The 14,301-nt window shown below is 41.3% G+C and overlaps 1 protein-coding gene across 7 annotated transcripts in view; it reads left to right on the plus strand.

Annotated features, from left to right (window-relative positions):
• The window catches only part of APBA1 (amyloid beta precursor protein binding family A member 1), a 196,890-nt gene that overhangs the window by 783 nt on the left and 181,806 nt on the right, over window positions 1-14,301 (plus strand). The window lies entirely within an intron of this gene.

Raw genomic sequence — 14,301 nt, forward strand, 5'->3', positions numbered from 1 at the left:
TGACTGTGGGACAGTGTTTGTTGTTCTGACCCTGCAACTCTGAGTACAGTCTGTTCTGCTCTTGTGTGAGGGTGGGATTCTCGCTTCCCCTTTCTCTGGCTTCTCGACATGGGGACGTGGAAGTGTGCATGTGGTTTTGGGCGCAAGGCAGGGAAATAGGACGATGGTTACCCCTTCTGGGCTCGCGAGCCTCCCTGGATTTGAAAGGAGCTTCTATCCTGTGACACTTCTCTCCTCGGCCCCGTAAGGGTCTCAGATGCTCTGACTCTGCAGTTTCTATTGTTTATCTCTTGTCTGACCTTAATGGCCACATTCATCTCTCCGTCCCCACAACTTTGAATGTCAACTAGACCTTCTCCTTCCACATTCCAACACTGAAAACCTTACGGCTGAAGAATGGCTGATCCTTATGTTGGTTCTTGTAGAATGAACTCCGGAACTGTCTGTAGAAAGATGGGGTCAGGGGGAGTATTGAAGAAGAAGAAGAAAAAGATCGTTCTGGCAGATGTTTCGTACCCCCTTGGTCAGCGTCACGCACAGGCAGGGCGTTTTCCTAAGGAAAAGGGATACTTTATTTCAACTGCTGGTGTCATCCGCTCTTCCAGTTCTCACAATGGCTAGGTGGTGCCATATATCATTCACGAACTGAAATCTCCTAAGACCCATCGGAGATGGGGTCCTGGGTTGGTGAAGTCTGCTTTCCTAGCCAATGTAGCCTGATAATAGAGAATTTGAAAAATGTCAGGCTGGCAATAAGTCATCCAGTGGGAGCCAGGACACAGAATTGCATCCAGAGTCTATAGCTGTTTAATTGTCTCTGCGTGATAAAGATAGGCTTATGTGGGGTTGGGTAAAGATAGAGAGAGAGCATATTCGTGTGTGTGTGTGTGTGTGTGTGTGTGTATGTGTGTGTGTCCACTGCAGTTTGACTCCCCATCGACTGTATTTCTCCTGCGGTATTTGTAAGAAGGAATGCTCCTCTACACTTTAATATCCTGATACTTCTTTATTAACATGTTGTGTGACTAGATTAACCTGCTTAGAACATATTTAAATCACACCTTAAATTCTGCTGCATTGCTGTCAGAATCCAAACTGGCTGCTCCGATCCTCTTTGAAAAGCCTGTAAGCAGTCATGGCTATTCAAGTAAATATGTAACACGTTGGCCTCAGACGGTTCTTTCTCTTTTTCTATCGTAAAAAAAATTTGTTTTGTTTTGTCAAAGGTTGCATGATATTGTTGTTACATTGAAAATAATGAAACTAGTGCTGTGCACATATGTTTTTTTTTCTTCCTGTTTATCTTCTCTTAATTAATGGTGATATATAGACCAGGTGCTCTTGAAACTGTGAACGTTAAATTTCCCCACGTCCTTCAGTCAAGCCTTCTAAAATTTTAATGTGAGGTTGTTGGATCTCCTCCAAGATTTAAGGATAGATTTATAAAAATGAATTTTGAATCTCAGTTCTTTACTCCATATTATTTCTGCCAATGTCTTTCTGAGAAAAGTGCTTATGGAATTTAAAAAGCATTCAAAGAGGTTCTGTGTTTTTTTTTCTTTAAGTTGTCTTTATATTTGTAAGTAAAATCCAGAGATGTAAATGTCTTACAGGAAAGTTTAAGAATATTAGAAATTGACAAGGTAAATACATTGTTTAGAAGAAGAGTAATTATACAACACAGTTGATGACTCAGGAATTAGTGATTTCATTTCCATTGTAAATGTGATGATTTAAAAAATACAGTGCCTGGCTTTTCCAGAGATTGGACTGGTAAGTTTCATAATACAAGCTTGACTCCTATAATTCACTCTGGTAAGCAGTTGTACCTTTTGCTGTAGCCGACAGCAAACCGTTTGTTTTGTGTGGATGCATGTTCTTCAGTTAAAGCGCCATTAATGCTTTTCCATTATTGGGTCTGTTAGAGAAGTTAGTTTTTCAGAAAACTTGGAAGTAAAAGACATTTGAAAATTGGCCTGTGGAGCCAAAAGGAATATACTGTGGTACTATGGGGAGATAGGACTTGTATCCTACAAGGAAAAAGTAATTGTTGCTAAAACTGAGAGAATTGTAAGGACTAGAGGCCAAAGTTAACCCTTAGGGTTATAATCATTGACTTACAAATATTTAATTGACCTACGACATCTTGGTCTCTGTGTACCTTTGGATGGAGTTTGGGAGATTGGGAGGACCAGAGATGTGAAGAATAAGGAGACTTAGATCCTGCCCAGAGGAAATTCATGTCCTGGAAGGAAAGACAGGGCGTACAGGTAGCTGACTATAAAAATGGTGCAAAATGGCTTCATTGCCCAAAAAACTGTGTTCCTTCATTCCTGTAGGTGTTCATAAGATAAAACAATGGCTGCCAGTAAAAGAGTTGGGGAAGGTTACATGGAAGAGGTCGCATTTGAGCTGGGATTTATACAGGTGGCATTTGGGCTGGCAGGGAAGGAAAGGCATCTGTGAAAAGGAGTGAGTAGCAGAGACTTGGTGATGGGAAGATGTGTGCTTGCAGAAAGAATGGTGTGCTTTGGAATTCCACAGGAAATGCCAAGGGCTATAATGATAAGGGGTAAAGTGAGAAAGAGAGGTTCAAGGTTATGGAGCACCTTGTATACAGATCTCATTCAGTAAGTACCAGGGAGTTATGTTAGGTTTCTGAGGAAGACGGTTGACAGGATCAGAATTGTGCTTTAGGGCAATAATCTTGTAGCGTTTTGCTGGACATAGTACAATGAGAAAAGACTGGTTATAGGGAGACCAGGTAGAGTCCATCATCAAATTAGGGGTAAGAGGAAATGAGACAGTGAGAATGAGGGGAAGAGACAGACTCAGGGACTGAGATAGGCATAATTTAAATGCTGAGCAGAGAAGTCCCTGCTGGGGCACCTGGGTGGCCCAGTAGGTTAACCATCTGCCTTCAGCTCAGGTCATGGTCCCCGGGTCCTGGGATCAAGCCCCGTGTCAGGCTTCCTGCTCAGTGAGGAGACTGCTTCTCCTCTTCCTCTGCCCCTCCCCCAGACTCATACTCCCCTACTTCCCCCTTAAATAAATAAATAAAATCTTAAAAAAAAGATGTCCCTGTTGGGCTCAGCTGAGACACTATTTGGGTCCTTGTCAGAGAGGAGGTTCAGAGCAGGATGAGGAAGAGGAGAAAAAAAAATAGGTTTCATTCTGGGCATGACAGATTGGTCCAAAAAAAGGGACTAGAATACAAGGCTAACTTTTCCAGAGAGAAGTTAAAGCTACAAAAAGAGATTTGTGAGTCCTCTACTTGGGAGTGATTTTGTTGTCTCAGAAACGGCCAATGGAGAAAACAGAGCGAAACAAAGCAAAAGGTAAGGGTAAAGATCCTCAGGGCATGTCTATATGTTGGAGGGGAGAAGAGAAAGAAGAGGATAAACACAAAATTAAACCAGGGGAAGCTGGAGCAAAATGGTGGAAGTCGTGTGGTGTCCTGGCAGCTGGGAAAGGTGAGAGAGCCACCACCATTAACACATCATTCGTACATCCCATAGGGCTGAGGATACAACAACGGAAAAGCCACTGGACTTGATTCCTGGCTTTCCTTAATTATCTTTGAGGTAAGTGGAAGTGGTGGCCAGGCTGCTAGGGAGGGGTTAAAGAGTCAGGGATGATGCACGTGAAAAGCAATGAAGATAGATTTCCTTTTAAGTAAATTGGGTGGCAAAGGAGGAAAGAGTTTGATGCATCAAAGAAATGGCATACTATAAAGTCATCTTTTTAGCATAAGACTCAAGCCCACTTATCACGGGAGAAGAATCCATAGAAAGGAAGAGATTGAGAAAGTAAGAAAGAATCTTAACTGATAGAATCAATCTTCAAGAAGGCGTGGGAAGGACTCTTGAGACAAAAGCATGGGGATTTTGAGGTAGAGAGAATAATTTGACCATCATCTTCTAAATAAAGTCAAAGGACAAGTGGGTAGGTTGAAACCACCAATAGAATAATGACTTGGGTATGCCTTGTGGAAATGTAACAATTGAGTCAGTTAGGGACGAATAAAAGATTACCATTCAACTTGAAGGCCTGCTGCATTTGGAGAGCATGAATTTATAGTGGAACCAATTAGCCCTATATAAGCAAAGTTCGAAAACTACTTATATAATTTTTTAATAGTGAACATTTAATGTTGTTTAATACAGTGGTTCCTCTTTCCCTTAAACTCAATGAAAAGAGAAAAATGTTTACCTTTAAAATTAGCTGAATAAAAACCTCCACCCAAAGTATTTTCTGTGACTATTCTCTCTGAGGGATTGCTGACTTAAATCAATAAAGCATATAGTAAAATAATGAAAAAAAAACATAAGCGTTTTCAGAAAGATGAGCTTTCTCTGTCTATAACAGCAGGATATGGCTTTACAGAGAAGTGTGAAGTCGATTTTTCAAAAGAAAAATCAAATATAGCACCTCATCCAACACCATACTCATCATAAGCACTCAATAAATATTTGTCACATGAATATATGAATAAATTTATTTTTTAGTAAGCTAGCTATAGTTCCAAGGTTTAAAATATCAGGATTTCTTTCTTATTTACACCATAGACATTGAACGAGTTGCATTCCATGACCTATACATGTTTATGATAGAATTAAAACAATTTTATTTACTCATACCTGCTAAATATGTTGAAGTTCTAAAAAAAATTGTTTTTATAAAACTTTCTTTTTTAATAAAATAATCATGTATCCTTTAGACCCTTGAATTATGGGGCTGTCACGATTCCAGACGAGTTTATAGCACTTCAAGCGTGGTGAGTGATGATTTTGAGGTTCTTATGATGAACCTTCAGCAGACCTTCACTAAGTGCCTCCTCTAGACCAGACACTATTCCAGGTGCAAGGGATCCAGCAAAGGAGACAACTTCCTACTTGTCACTGACCTTTTAGTGGGAGGAGATTAAGAAATAAATAAATATATAATATGTCAGGGGGTGGTAAGGGCCATGAAGAATAGAGCAGGGAAGACAATAGAGTGAGACAAAGTAGAGGGTGCTATTATTTTTATAAAGGGTGTTCACGGAAGGCCTTGAGCAAGGAGAGTTTAATGAGGTGAAGGAATATCCCACACAGATATTTAGGGGAAGGGCCTTGTAGGCAGAATATCAAGAGCTAAAGGTGTGAGGTGGGAATGTGCTTGGCATGATGAAGGAACAGCAGGGAAGCCTCATGGGTCTCCGTCCTTCATCAGGCCATGTCCTGTCGTTCCCCATAGATGGAGCGGTCACTTGGGGATCCTTCATGGACACTTATGGAGAATGTGATGCCTTGCTTTTCAACATTTCATCAGTTACCCATAAGGCCGTGTCACTAGGTTCCATGTTTGGGCTGATCTGTGTGTCAGTCAATGCTGAGTTTGTAGAAGGATGAATGTCCTCAAGCAAACATTGATGTTAGAAAACTTGAGAGAACAGGCTCTATCGGGGTAGGGATGAAATTCTCATCAGCTAGGGGCACCTGGGTGACTCAGTGGTTGAGCATATGCCTTTGGCTCAGGTCCTGATCCCAGGATCCTGGGATTGAGTCCCGCTTCTCTCTCTGCCTATGTCTCTACCAGTCTCTCTGTGTCTCTCATGAATAAATAAATAAAATCTTAAAAAAAAATTCTAGTCAGCTGAAAGTTGTTCCTCTCTGGGAACTGCCATGTGGCTCTTCCACAGTCTGAATCTAGGGTTTCTTTTCTTCCTGCATATTTCATGTCCCATTCTCACGTCTATAGTCCTTGAGGCTTGAACTATGTTTTGTTCACCTGGGCATACCCTATAGCACACAACAAAACTCTTGTGCGTGAGTAAGGGATCAAGTGCTTATGGAAAGGAATGGATGAGACATTGCCAAAGATGTAAGTAGTCCCGGTATAAAGAATGAAAGTAAAGCTCTTTCACCTTGACTCTTGCAGACAGCTGGTTTTCAAAGAGGGCACAGAATTACCACCAGGAGCTGAAGTACATGCATGCAGGGCCTGAGACAATGATTTGGGTACCGGTAGTTTTTTGAGGGAAGGTGATCCCAAGAAGCATAAGTGAGAGTAGAGAAAATGATACCAGGAAGCAAAGCAAGCCAGTACAATGAGGTGGGCTGATGAGCAGCTTACCATTGTGAGCAGTAGAGGCTTGGTGCTGCTGGTACAGTGTCAGATGCACTTTATGGTTGTCTACCAAGTGGTGGGGAAATTGGGATGTTTAGTCATCATTTAATACCAGAGGCACTAAATCCCCAGCACTTCAGGGCTGCCATTAATAGCCTGGGCAAGCTCCGGAGGCACGAGATAAAGCCCTTGGGTAGATAAGCAGAAGGAAGAGTGGGCTGGATGCGGGAATCTGTCAGTGTGCATGGGAAGTGTCCATCAGAGCTGTGTGGGAACCCCAAAGTACGCTGAGGGGATGCAAGAAAGGGCATCACATCCTCCATTCCACATGGAGCATAGTACCATAAATAATTTTTAACAGATAAAAATTGGTTTGATAGCAGTTATTGGTGTTTAATTGAGGGATTTTAATGTATTGCATACCTGTCTGCAGTCTAGTTCGTTCCGGAGCCGGCAATGAAGAGCCTCAGTTATCTGGGATGCAGTTTACCCTATATGCCCAAGTATAAGGTACCCTCGATTATAAGGTAGTCCCTAATGTTCCATGAGATGGTTTTTTTTTTTTTTTCCATGAGATGGTTTTAAAAAAGGCCTTATCTCAACTTGAAAACACACATTTTAGGGATACGAATAGAGAGTGGAATGTCTACTTGTATTCAATCTATTAATTTATTTGCATATATTTAAAACCACATTATAGGGATCCCTGGGTGGCGCAGCGGTTTGGCGCCTGCCTTTGGCCCAGGGCGCGATCCTGGAGACCCGGGATCGAATCCCACATCAGGCTCCCGGTGCATGGAGCCTGCTTCTCCCTCTGCCTATGTCTCTGCCTCTCTCTCTCTTTCTCTCTCTGTGACTATCATAAATAAATAAAAATTAAAAAAAAATAAATAAAACCACATTATATAAAATTCATAATTTAGGAAATACAACATCCTTCTATTCTCACATTGTATAAAATCATTTATTCAAATGTTTCACATGCTTCTTTAGAGTTTTTTTTCATCATAAGACAACATTTGGCATATTAATTTCTATCTAACTGGTTTGAAATATAGTACTTCTCAAGTGATGCTGCCATTACAAGCTTTATCAGAAGCCCTGTGTGCCCACTTAGATAACATAAGAACAGTTGTTTTTTCCTTTCTTCCTATAGGTGTATATTCATGATCTCTACAACCCAGCCCCTCTGAGTGACTTGTATAAGGACTTCCAATACAGGCAACTGTGAAGTAATATTTATTTAAATTTGTATTAAAATCTTGGCCTCCTTTTGGATGCATGCGTGCATCCATCCATCCATCCTTTTTTCAATCATATGACCTCCAGAAGCATCCTTACCTAGTTTCGATGGCAGTAATTTCAGGCTATCTCCCCCAGATAGTTGTCAAGTAACTTCTGAACCCCTCCACTTCCTTTTCATGGAATTGTCAGGCTTATGGGATAAAATGTTTTTGATATGGTCTCTCCCTTTAAAATCGGTTGCCATCACATCCAGTATTAATGAATTGCTTGATTTTAGCTCCTATTATCTTGGAGATAATGGGCTCTTTACTTTGGGGCATTCACAAGAAAGGAATTGAGAGAATACATCAAAAGGTGGGAGCTTTCTGTGGAGTCAAACATAAGGTGACTTTCCTTTTCCAAAATCTAATTTTTGGTGGTGGTAAAACCATCCCCATCCACTAAATTTTCTCTCTAGCCCCCTTCTCTTCTGCTTCATGATGAATTACCTAGTGTGAAAAATATAGTAACTATTAATTTTATAAAGGAGTTGATCCGTTATCATTCTGAACAATGTAATCATTTACGTTTCTGATTTCTTTTTTTTTTTTTTCGTTTCTGATTTCTTATAAATTCTGTATCTTGAGATCAGTTCGGTGTTCATTAACAGGTACACCTCATTTTAAAGATGAGGCGTACTTGACAAGCTCTGCATACATTTTTTCCCTGTAAATTGTAGTATGTTTTAAATGCAGGGGAAGAGTTTTTCACTGAAAGAAATCCCACTCCACAGAAATAATTAAACCCTTCATGTGGCTGTCCAGTGAATTAGGATTCTTATATTGGACCTCTCTCTCTCCCTCTCTTTTTTTTTTTTAAGATTTTATTTATTTATTCATGAGACACACAGAGGCAGAGACATAGGCAGAGGGAGAAGCAGGCTCCCTGCAGGGAGCCCGATGCAGGAATCGATCCCAGGACCCTGGGATCATGACCTGAGCCGAACACAGACACCCAATCACTGAGCCACCCAGGTGTCCCTATACCTGGCTTTCCTAAAGTGGATCACACTCTGCTTTGGTGCCTTTAAAATTGTTTGGACGTGACCTCTAGTGAGAATACAGTTTACACCATAACTCAGCAATATAGATGAGTGAATGTAAACACACACACACACACATACACACAAACAAACATATCACTGGAACAGAAGTTACACTCAACAGCACTTGTCCTTTATTATGTGTAATACACTCAGATATTTTCTGTTTTGTTCTATTCTATTCCATATGGTTGGCAGCCCATTAAACTGATTTCAGCACTAATGGGCTCTGACATACAATTCAAAAAACACTGTTCTGTTGTATCGCATCCATCAACAAGAGTGCTTATTTTCTTATGGTGTGAAATAATTTCATGTCGGAAGTTTGAGGTTTTTTAAATATATTTCAGGTCGTTAGAATATTTGGATCTTGGGTGGTATGTTTGTGTATAATGTCACAATAGTCCTAAAGGGAAACTTTATTGTTCAGTAAATATTTTATTTCTGAAAGTGGAAATTATTAGTGTGGAAAATGGAAAGCAGAGTCAGATGAATGGATCCATTCTTAAATCTAGTGGCTTTCCTGGACTGTGCAGACCACGCCCAGTTACTGGGTGCTGACCTCACCGTTGGACCCATTACTCACTAGCCTGCCTAATCTCTCCCTACAATTCTTTCCTCCCCTTCTCCCTTCCTGCCTCTTTTCCAAGCTACAGCCCCTAGGCCCCGGGAGTTCAATGATTTCATTCTCAACTGCAACCTAATATATTTTCTTCCCTGATGTGAAAATAGTTTTTACACCCAATTCTCTTCCAAATAACTTGAGCGTATAAGAATTTTTTTTCCCCCTGAGCTAATACCTAGGGAAGTCTTGTCCTAAAGGAGCTAAAATTTGTTTCACAGATAGAATGTTTCCATAGCATTAGATAGTATGAAAGTCTAACCTAATGTTACACTCAGGTATGAATGCATCCTATATGGCTCTCTGTCTAGTATGAGTACGTACCAACCGCTGTTTTAAATGCTCAGCAGCTTCCCCAGCCAGTGAATGACAACAATCAGGTAACATCACAACTGCAAAGTGCCAAGCATTGTGCTGAGTAATACACACAGTTAACTCATTTGCTTCTCATAATGATCTCATTTACTCTTTACAACCTCATCAGGAGGGGATTTTTGCAGCAGATAGGACTCAGGCTCCTAGAGGTTCTGTCAGCGACTAGGGGGCAGGACAGGCGCACTGGCCTCAGATCCAGGGACACACACCATCTGAGGCTGCTTTTACCCTATAGTGATGTGTAAACCAATGAGCATGGCTGTATTCTGATAAAACTTTCTTTATAGAGACTGAAATTAGAATTTCATATCTCTTTTACATGTCACAAAATTTTGATTTCTTTCTTCCTTTTCCTTCCTCCCTCCCTCCCTCCCTCTCTCTCTCTCTCTCTCTCTCTCTCTTTCTTTTTTTTTCCCACCTAAAAATAAAAAACCATTCCCATCTCCCAGGCAGTAGGCTGGATTTGTCCCCTGAAACTTAGTTTGCTGACTCCTGGGCCCAGATAGCTCCTGCTCTTGGTCTTATTTGTCCTGGGGCCCAGCGGTAGCCTCCCCACCTTCCTCATCCAACTGGTCTCCCTTCTTTATGATGCTCTTGCTGTGTGTGTGTGTGTGTGTGTGTGTGTGTGTGTGTTGCTCTTCCAATGAGGTCTCTCCAGGCTCAGCACCATGGGATGGAAAGGCTCAAACGATTAACTGCCAATATTGAACAAGTCTCTAGATTGGGCTGAGCCTCAGTTTCCCCAGCTGTAAAAGGGGGAATGAATGATGAAACCTGCCTTTCTTATCTCTTCCTACATAGGGCTGCTGGAAGGGTCGAATGAGCTATAAAGGGCTACAGAAAAGTAAGGTACATGTGTCACTTCCTTCTTCGTGCTCTTGAGCAGAAGTAATGTCTCCCTCCTCTAAACAAGGGGCTGGCAAGCATTTTCAGTATAGCGCCAGACAGTAAATAGGTTCTGCGAACCATACAGGTCTCTGTTGCAGCTTCTCAGCTCAGCTGTTGCAGTGCAAAAGCAGCCATAGATAATGTGTAAACCAACGTGTGTGGCTGTATTCCAATAAAACTTTATTCATGTTTGCCAAAATTTGAATTTTATATCACTTTCACATGTCACAAAGTTTTGATTCCTTTCTTGATTTTTTTTTTGACCATCTAAAAATGTAAAAACCAGGGACACCTGGGTGGCTCAGTGGTTGAGCATCTGCGTTTGGCTCAGGTCATGATCCTGGGGTCCTGGGATTGAGTTCCCAATGAGTTCCTCATTGGGCTCCCCGTGAGGAGCCTGCTTCTCCCTCTGCCTGTGTCTCTGCCTCTCTCTGTGTGTCGCTCATGAATAAATAAATAAAATCTTTAAAAATAAATAAATAATGTAAAAAACCACTCCCATCTCCTAGGCAGTACAAAAACAGGTGGTGGGCTGGCTTTGTCCCACAGAACCTAGTTTGCTGACTCCTGACATAAATGCTCACAACATGTTCCCCTTGTTAACAAGCAACCACAGCTCACTATGGACTACAGCAATGTAGTCCATAGTGTAGACTACTTTATTCCATCACTCTTTTGCCCTTCCAAAATATATATCCACCCACCTATATTTTTTCTACCTCCTTTCTCACTGGCAAGGATAATGGCAGGTAGATAGTATGCACATACACACACACATGGACTATATGCTGAGTACATATTTGTTGAATAAATGGGAAGGAGAAAATCTCCTTGCTTTTCCATGTATCTTATTTTTCTATCTTTAAGAGAAATTCCACCTATTCTCTAATAAACTTTTGGGAATAACTAAGTCAACTTTTGTAATTAAATTTCAGGGGCTTTAAACTTCATGCCTTGAAGTTTTTCTTCCCCCCTGCTATTAACCATAAAAGGAAAAAAAATGTCATGGAAGAAAGGAGGGGGAAACAGTCAAGACAAAATCAACATTTCAGCATAATAAGGGCTTATTGGAGAATAACTAGAGTGGCCAAACATTTAGCTTTAGTCCCTGGGGCTTTCTATCACTCTAGGAGCTCTGGAGGCTGAAGAGCTTCTATGCCTCCAGCTGCCAGCAGCCCTGCTTTTTGCTGTGCTTTCTCAAAAATTTAACTCGAGGGCCAGAACTCTGCATCTAGCTGCAAAGAATGTGCTTTATCTTTTCATCTGTATGTCCCCAATGCGTACCAAGGAATGGTGCACATCTTTGAACAGCAAAGCCTTGAACGTGGCTCCCATTTTATTTCTTGATAAGTACAGACCCAAAAGTGGAAGAATTAGGAAATATATAAATAAAAATTTTCTTCTTAAAATGAGGTGGACAGAAACTGGATGGTGGAATTATAGCAGCCTGGGCATGTGTGTTATTTTTCCAAGCATTCTATGATGAATATGTTACTCTGTGTTCTATCGTGAAGAAATTATGTGTGTGTGTGTGTGTGTGTAAGTGTGTAAGGGGTAGGAAGAAAAGAATAGTTTAGAAAATTGGAACCAAAATTATTTTTAATTTTTTTTTATTCAGTCATGAGAGACAGAGAGAGAGAGGCAGGGACACAGGCAGAGGGAGAAGCAGGCTCCATGCAGGGAGCCCGATGTGGGACTTGATCCCGGGTCTCCAGGATCACGCCCTGGGCCAAAGGCTGCGCCAAACTGCTGAGCCACCCAGGCTGCCCCAGAACCAAAATTATTAATAGTATGTACCCTTTCATAAGATTTGTTAAGGAAAGGAGCTGTGAGGCCAGCTTTCTCATAAGCATTTATTTAGTGTGCCAAAATATATTAATTTTCTGTAACCTGGGTAAGAGATCCATGGCCAGTGTAAAATAAATCATAAAGTGTGCTTTTAGGTTGACATAGACTGTTCCTGCTCTGGTAGATGCTTTCTAGCCTCGAATACAGAATGTTAAGCTGGTGTTAGAAGTGTACATCACATCTAAGTCATGTGAGGTATTTGACGCCTGTTTGGGGAAGAGTGAAGGCTGAGGGGCTCAGAATTTCGTTCCCTGTTATGTCTGAGTTGCCCCGAATGAGACACAACATGCTACTCACTGGCAGTACAAAGACTGTTTTCCCAATGACCCTTAGTGGATGGAGGCAAAGGGGGCTGCGAGTGGCAGCAGGTAGCAGGGTGGCTTAAGCAGAGAGCCGCGAGGTGGTGGAGAGGTAGTGACCCATCTGTCTGTAGTTTCTTGTCGAGAATGAGGCTCTCATTGATGAAGTCAAGAGACTGTGTGTATGAAGGCAGAGGATGGCAGTGTTGTTTGTTATGTTATTTGCATAGTGAATCTTACCTTTTCTTCTTTCTGAGTATAATTTTTCTTAGACACCCCTTCCTCTTTCTTCCACTTGAGCAATTATAGTGGGCCTGTTTACATCTCATGGCTTATGTGGACAGCTCCCTTCTCCACTGGAGGTTTCCAGCAATGTCTGGTTATCATTGATCGTCCTTTCATATGCAGGCTATGACACTGAAGCTGGCCAGAGGTCTGTGTTAGTTGGTAGGGTTTGTAGAGGTCTTAGGTTGGGCTCCCTAGAGCAGACACTGAGAAGAGGGAGTCTCCAAATGCCAGTCTTTTTCCTGGGGGGTAGCTCCTGGCTCCTGGTAATATGTGTGTGATATGGAACAGAGGTCTGGGATGTAAGTGTTTGTTACAGTGAATCTCCTGTTTCTAGATCCTTCTCCACCCCCATCTTTTGCTAGGATTCTATCATCTGGTCTCCAAAGAAATGTGTTGAACTCTCTTGTTTGTGGATCTTCTCACTTACATTCTCTTTGTGGATTTATACCTTATTTCTGGCTCTGTAAGTGGGATCCTAAGAGGAAAGGGATAAAAATTATGTGGTCAAGCTGCCACCTTTAACCAGAAGCCACTGAAAGTAAAAGCTAAAGTAGAATCTTTTTTTATTTTTTAAAGATTTTTTATTTATTTATTCATGAGAGACACACCGAGAGAGAGAGAGAGGCAGAGACATAGGCAGAGAGAGAAGCAGGCTCCATGCAGGGAGCCCAACATGGGACTTGGTCCTGGGTCTCCAGGATGAGGTCCTGGGCTGAAGGCGGCACTAAACCACTGAGCTACCCGGGCTGCCCTAAAGTAGAATCTTTGAATGAAGCAGATGCGCGTGTGTACTCACATGCTTAAACATTTACATTATTGCAACTTCTTGGAAATAGGCTAATTGTTGGAAATTAGCCAATCTAAGTATTATCTAGCAAAGTGCCATATTAGCTAAAAGCAGTAATTATAATCAATTTTAACCATTAGCTGAATAATGTGAGCCAGTGGCCATTTTGATATCTTTGGGATAAGGTTGGGGATGTCTGTTTTCCCCAGCATTTTTGGATAAACACAGATCAGTAAACTGATGTCAGCATGAACCATGCTTCCCTTATCACATCAGAGTTAATCTTAGCAATCACTAAACCTAAGTAATAACTTCGACAGTCTCCAGAAACACCATCTTGTTGTTCAAGGAATCTTGAATTAAAGCAACTGCCCTCTGTGTATAACAGGTTTATTGGCAGGCATCTCAGTACTGTGCAGATAACAGCCATCTCTCCAGTTCTTCTTGCGTGACTCCTGTCTATGCACCGAACAGACTTGTCTTTTCTTCCTCATTGGAGGAAAATCTTAGGTCCCTTAGATTTTCCAAGTACTCTTAAGTGGTGAAAAGCTAAATCCAGTTTCCTTAATCACATGATACAGTCCTGTGTAATAATAAAAACTCTAAACTCCTACCTAACTTTTGATTTTTAAAAGTTGCACTATAATAAATTGAACATGAGTGAAGAACAGAAATCTCAAGTGTAGTATGTTTGATTTTCATATATCTGAAAACTGGATCAAGACACAGAACATCACCTGTCCCTCCTGCCTTCCAC

This window comes from Canis lupus, chromosome 1, assembly GCF_048164855.1.
Source record: "Canis lupus baileyi chromosome 1, mCanLup2.hap1, whole genome shotgun sequence".
Taxonomy (NCBI): domain Eukaryota; kingdom Metazoa; phylum Chordata; class Mammalia; order Carnivora; family Canidae; genus Canis; species Canis lupus.